This window comes from Electrophorus electricus, chromosome 13, assembly GCF_041902795.1.
Source record: "Electrophorus electricus isolate QZ-2024a chromosome 13, ASM4190279v1, whole genome shotgun sequence".
NCBI classification, from domain to species: Eukaryota; Metazoa; Chordata; class Actinopteri; order Gymnotiformes; family Gymnotidae; genus Electrophorus; species Electrophorus electricus.
In genome coordinates this window covers 12,544,388-12,551,155 of record NC_137509.1, presented here as the reverse complement: position 1 = coordinate 12,551,155, position 6,768 = coordinate 12,544,388, and positions in this window count along the sequence as shown.

Genomic DNA, 6,768 nt, shown 5'->3' with positions numbered 1-6,768 from the left:
TCTCTCTCTCATTTCTTATACAGGAAACTCATCCAGCGTAGAATGCACAAACATCTCACAAGAAGATGACAAAGTTCCACTTGTGTCTTCCCACCAGCGGAATACATATGGAGATAAATCACCATCTCATTAATTAACTTCTTGTGGGCGTCCCGGGTATCGATTCAGGTCCTGGTCTCTTCAGGTGAAGGATATTCAGACACATGGGGTCTTCTAATAAACTGCTGATACTGAAATAATATTTGTGTGTGTGTGTGTGTGTGTGTGTGTGTGTGTGTGTGTGTGTGTTTATTCATTTTGTATGCTTGCTGGTCAATGCCTTTCCCTGGCCGTTTTTCGCGCCTCTTCCATTGTTCTTGCATTGCTGAGTCCTGATTTTCATTTTATCTGGTCAAAAGGAGACAGTGTCTGTGCCAGCCTCCTCTGATTACCATTATCAACACTCTTTAGGCCTTAGCGACCTCAATTAGTTAATTAAGCGTTTCTCCATCACTTTCTCTGAGGAACTGTGGGGCAGGTGTTTAGATCTGGTTGTGTATCAGTCAGCTGATCGCACCTGGGCTCTGGTGTATTGCAAGGACAGTGTCAGGACAGGACTGCTTGGATGTGCTAAGCACACAGGGAAACACAAGCAATTTGTAGTTATAATTGAGTTTTAATCCACACTGAATATCTTTCAACCATTTCCGTCAGTGCATTTGAGGTTAACATGCTTCCCAAACATTCTCAGCTGGGAACCGTTCTTGTTTGTTTTGACTTTATCAAGGATATGTTCAGAGGTTTTAAGTTTTTCCGGGAGAGAAAAAAAATCTCCCAATTTACCATGAAATACTGTAGCTTGCTGATTATGCCTATCAACAGATCAAAGCAATGTTTGTGGGTTCCTTGAACGTCTCATCAAGCAGAAACCTGTGACAGACGTGCCCGCCTCAGCAGACGTGGTGTAAGTAGGCAGGGGGTGCCGAATTCCCCAGAGCAGGTAACAAGCCCCCATTTAGAGTCTCGACAGGTGCATTATTAAAGATAGACGTGGCCACTTCTGACAGGCATGCGCCTCGCCATCGTAACGGTATGTTAATATGTGTGCCTATACACAAAAGCTATCTGTGTTAAAAACTCTTAACATCTGTTTTTGTTGTTGTTGTTATTGTTGTTGTTTTCTGAGCAGCGATCAGTCCTGGCCGCCATAGCCCAGAGCTACAGATTGAGTCACGGCACTGGTGTTTGTAGATTAAACAGCTTGACAAGCTGATCCGTTGCTATCGGAAACCAGCCTTGGCGCTCCCACTCCCCTGGTGCTCTAGCTAATTTCTGTTTGCCTTAGCATATGGGTAACGGAGTCACACCAGTGATCTGCATGCATAATAATGTGCTCCTTCGCTTTAAATAGCAACAATAGCACATTAGGATCACAATAACCTTTTGCTTTTCGTTTCTCGGGAACTGCTAAACCAATCCAGTTCTCCGCCAGGACTTTGTATGACGACTACACAGACTCAGCACATTCATAAAGACAGCATGAGCTGCGATTGCCGTTTTGTTGCTAGCAATGGAAGACAGATAGAAGCATGGACGAAGCATCGCAGAAGAGATTCCCGGCTTGCTGTCGTTCAGGCGCGGCTCGGGCTAGGGTTACCCGGCAAAAGCCACACAGTCGTGATGGCTTCAGAGTTATTCAGATGGCCTTACGTTATTTCTCTCAATGAGCTGAAATCCCGTGGTGCTAAGACTGAGTGTACACAGGTCGTGATTAGTTGGAGCAGTTGGTCTCGTAGGTTTGCTGCGATGGGCCGTGTGTAGTGCAGAGGCTCTGGCGTGTTCACTGGTATATTTAGCACAGGAATATGAGCACATGAATGCGCGCGCACACACACACACACACACACCTGACCGGACACATTCATCTTGTGACTTTTCCACCTTGTTGGACACATCCTTCTTGTCCATTTTTTTTTTAATGAATTAATTATTTTTTAAGAAAGAGCAGAAGGGAAAACAGAAAACACACAACAAAAAGCTAAGACTCCCCCTTCTTCTCTGCGGTCCTTCAAAGAGCTGCGTCACCCCCGATACTGACGTCTCAGACAGTGCTTTTCGTGATATTGGGAGTTCTCTGTGTCAGCAGCCCTGTCTCTGACACTTCCAGAAGGCACTACTTCCCTGGTGGCTGCCACACTATAAAAAAAACAATCAGTGGCCTGATGGAACTAATTTCATCTGGCCTTTCAGTCTCTCTCTCGCTCTCTCGCTTTCTCTCTGTTGTCTTTTGCTTTGCAGTCACGTTTCATCTCTGTGCATGATTCATTCTGCTCAATAAGCTCCAAAGTAAGCAGATTTGTCCATCCGCTCTTCTCTCTCTCTGTTCTTCCCCCTTTAAGAAGCCTATTGTGATTCACGGATGGAGCTCTTTGGAGCACATATTCTCGGGGCGTTTTATGTATAAACATGCTTGACTTTCCATCACGAGAAGTAAAAGACAGAAAGGGGGGGTGGGGGGGTGGAAAAAAACCCCACAAAAAACCAACAAAAGGCTCTCCTGGAACAGCCGGTGATTTGGTATGCTGCGTCCACCAAACAGTGGCTTGGTCAAGTTAGAATCACCGGCCCCGAGTGTGATAAACAGATTAGTTTTCAAATATACGGAGCAAATGAGTTTCTGCTCATATTGCATGGGGGCCTGTCACTCTTGCTAATGTGTTGGGATTTTGTCGCCAAGCGCGGCAATGGCAACTGAAAGGGAATCGGGGCCATTTAGCATTTCCACCGAAATAAATAAATTCGTACGGTCTATTAATATATACGTCTTTAACGCGCTCAGAAAGCAGCCCCCTCCGCCGTCTAGCAGATTAAGGGTTGGCAAACACAACTGGACTTGAATGAAAGCAATCCTGCTCATGCATAGCCGTAGAGAAGAAAGCCTGTCCAGTTAAAAGAGGAGTATTTGCATCAGGACATTAGCATAACGTCTCAAGTTTCCGGTCGTTAGCCTTGCGGATAGGGCTTGGCTCATCGGCTTCTCCTAAAATGCTGCTTTTCTTCACATGAAGAATGGCGGGCTCATATAATACAGTAATGGGTTTGATCAATAACACGCTTGAATCTTCTGTGCGGGGGAGGGGCAGTGCTGTTGCCTCCATACACCTGCCCTCTCTGCCTCTCAAGATGAAAAACTCATTAGGGCAATTGGCAATAAAACGTAGGGCTCTACACTCAAAGTTAAAAAGTGCTTCACTAAGCATCAGCAAACAACCTCAATTATTTTTCTTTTCTCAAGCAGACGGCAATATTTACCACCCGCGATGATGTACGGCGCACCGTGGTGGAATATACATACAGAAGCGAGGGATTGTGGGAATTTTGATTAAAATTGATTTTCGTCCCCTTGGGAAGTGGGAAGTCAAAAACTGTTACATGTACAAATTAATGAAACAGATTTAGTCTGTTGACATTGAGAAGCAGCTTGATAAGTAATTAAATCCCCTTTCACACACGACAAGGTGACAGGTAACTGTTTCATTTAGCCTCCGTAACGTTGGGGCCTATAAAGATAATGGAAGGTCTTCTACCACAGGTTTTTCTTCTGCCCTTGTCATATCTAGGCCGCGGGCAGCCGAGAGGGAATGGACAGAATTATGTTTCGGAGTGACTTTCAAAGATGTCTGTGCCAGCGGGCTTTAGCAATGCACGGCATTCAAAAGAGAGTAAATAATCGGGCAACTTTACTCCATCGTTTTGGTTCAGCTTTCCTGTAAAAACTACCTGAAATGATATATTTTCGATTAGATTATTAGAATACTGTGGATTGTTCTCTAGATTATGTGGATGTGCGGGGAAAGGCCTTTTAAAAACACCTTCAAATAAATACACAAGGTTCAGCTACAGTTCCGTTTTGACATTGGACAGGTTTGAATGGGGGGGTGGGGGAGGGAGAGCAAGGTTGTGGGTTCAGATGCCGTCCATCAGTGAAAATCACCTAGCTAAAAGTGTCCGTTCTCACACACACACACACACACACACACACACACACACACACACACACACACACACACACACACACACACCGTGCTCGAGCAGCGTGTTCAGAAGGGCACACTTGATTAATGACTCAGCTCTGTCCCTAAGACCGGCCGTGAGGGTCCGTGCATCTGTCTCTCCAAACCTGCGGCTTCTCCCCGCTGGCTGGCCACCCTCCTTGCCAAGGGCATCCCCAGATGTTCCCACTCTCCCACCAGCAGCCCACTGCCGATAATAAATGCCTGACTCCTCGCCGCGTGCCGCTGTCCTTGGCCTTCAGTGGGCTACTTACATGCCTGTGGTACAGTCGTTAAACGGTTAGTTACATAACAGTGAGGAAATGCTAAAGATGACAAACACAAATCCAGTGCTGGCATGTGGCCTTCTTAACAAACGAAAACCAATATGCATTCGGCGTTTCAAGTGTGATGAAGCACTGAAGAAAACTTTATTTCATTCAAACACTTTCTCATGTGCTACTAATTAGGAGGCCGCACGGGACTGGAGTTTTCGTGAATCTGTTGATGGCTGCGATCACGCGTCTCCACGGGAGTCTTCTCTCTTTGGACTTTCTACTGTAAACAGAGACCCAAGAAAAACATCGGGTCTCTATATGGATTCAGCTTCTGCTTTTCCATCTGATCTACTGGTACCTACAGCGAGTGGTTGTGCTGTCGCTATAGTACGCCTCACTGTGATATCCTATATGTTTATCATTAGCACGGCCTCCTCTGGCTCATCTCGCTGGCTTTCTTTTGTAAGTGTTGTGGTGGCAGCTCATCCTCTCTGTCTTGCGAATGCATGTTGATGTCGTTTTATTATGTGCAGTTTTCCCTTATGTTCCCCGAGTAAAGACGGTTGGGGGTTGCGGGTGGGTGGGTGGGGGGGGGTTGTAGAAGTAATCAAATCCTGCAGAGGCACTGGATTCTAAATGAGGTTTGCGCCAGGCGCCATAATGTTATTTAGATTTCTGTGTATTGAGACCTTGTTTCAACTCCCATCAGCAATGCGACAGAATCAAATATGAATATAAGCTGATATAGGGAAATTGGTTTGTTATGTGCTGATGCTTCAGAGACCAAGCAGTGTGCGGGGCACAGGGAGGGGCTGAACGGGGAGGGGGGTGCACGTCCCCGGCACGTCCATGCACGGTGATGTTTTAATTACTTGAACCGGAGCGATAACGCGTCACTCCTGGAACGAGGCGAAATGAATCGCGCCGCTCCCGCAGACGTGCCTTTCCACAGAGTGTTTGGTTTCCAGGGCACAGGATGTATTTCGTTTGTCCCTGGTGTTGGAGTACTCTTCATCTTCTTTTAGGGAAGGTGGAAATGGTCTTTTCATACAAGGCCAGTTTTCAAAGACCAGGTGTAGCCTTATAACACGATCCTATTAAACTGGCCAAATGTCGCACAGCCTTCAGCTGTTGTTGTGACTTGTGCAGAAAAAGAAGCTTGAAGCAGAACAGAATGTAAATATGCTTGGAAACTAGACAGTAAGCTGCTAGTATAAGGGACAGACAAAAAACCCTTTTGTTAGGATTCAGATCTTGTTGGTTGGGTTGTTCACTAGTTAGTTAGCTAACCTACCTTAGTTAGTTTGTGTTTGGTGAATCATACCTCTAACTACTTACGATGATAAAAATCAGATTACTGCCATATGAATTACCATACTGTTCATACAGCAGTCTAAAATGACATGCTTTATATCATCTGTACCAAATACAAATAGCTCTCAGTAAGCAGCTTTATGAAGCTATGCTGAACGTTGCAATTCTAGCTCAGTTATTTTGGTTGACTCGCCTACATCTTAATTAGACTGTTCCTGCATCATTTCAGTGTGCCTGTTTGTTATTATAGTCTTCCTGCTCCTCTTACTTTTTACACTTTCATCCAGCCTGAGATGTAGTCGGCAGCACTGAAGTGGCCTCTCGCGAACCCCCGGCAGCCGGCCTTGCTCATTTGCTGGCAAGCCTTGGATCGCGTTTGAAGCATTATTTGTGTGCTGCTGTCGCAGTGGTGTCTGACTCTGAAATAGGTGACTGAGGAAGCCTCCCGGAGACACGCTAAGCTTCAGTGCGGAACTGCGGACGTCTGAGTCTGCCCCGCTGCTCGCTGCCTTTCTGCGGTGACGCCCGAGAATGTAATGGGGCCAGACTTCACCAGCTGCGGCAGTCTATCTTTACACTCTCCCGCTGCTCATCTTCCCGTGGCTCAGCACGGTCGAAGCCATCCGAAAGTCACGCCGGACACGCAGGAGCTCATCTGACCGCAGCCCTCCGGTCCCCGTCTGCGGGATCACAAAAGCGGGCAGCATTAAAGAGACGCGAGACACCATAGCGTCTCAGATGCATCCCATCTTTCCAGCTTTGAGTGTCGTGGCTTCTGAAACAGTTAAACTAGGTTGTTGTTGTTGTTGTTGTTGTTGTTGTTGTTGTTCCTGTTGTTCCTGTTGTTGTTCCTGTCATCCCCCTCGACAAAAAAAAGAAGAAGAAGAAAGCACGTAAATAGAGAGAAAACAAGCTCGGTTTGGACTGGTGACTAATGGCTTGTTCTTAATGAGTGTGGCTGGATCCAGAGCCCGAGCGACAGCAGAGCCGAAGCTTCTCGAGAGCCGGCCTCCCAGCACCCCCCACCAGAGCAGCTGCTACAGTGATGCGCGGCACACACAGGGCCTCTGCCAGAAGGCGCCGTGCTGAGCGCCAAGTCAAAGTTGTTTTTCCTTCCGTTGTCAGCTCTGGTCCAAGCAGAATGA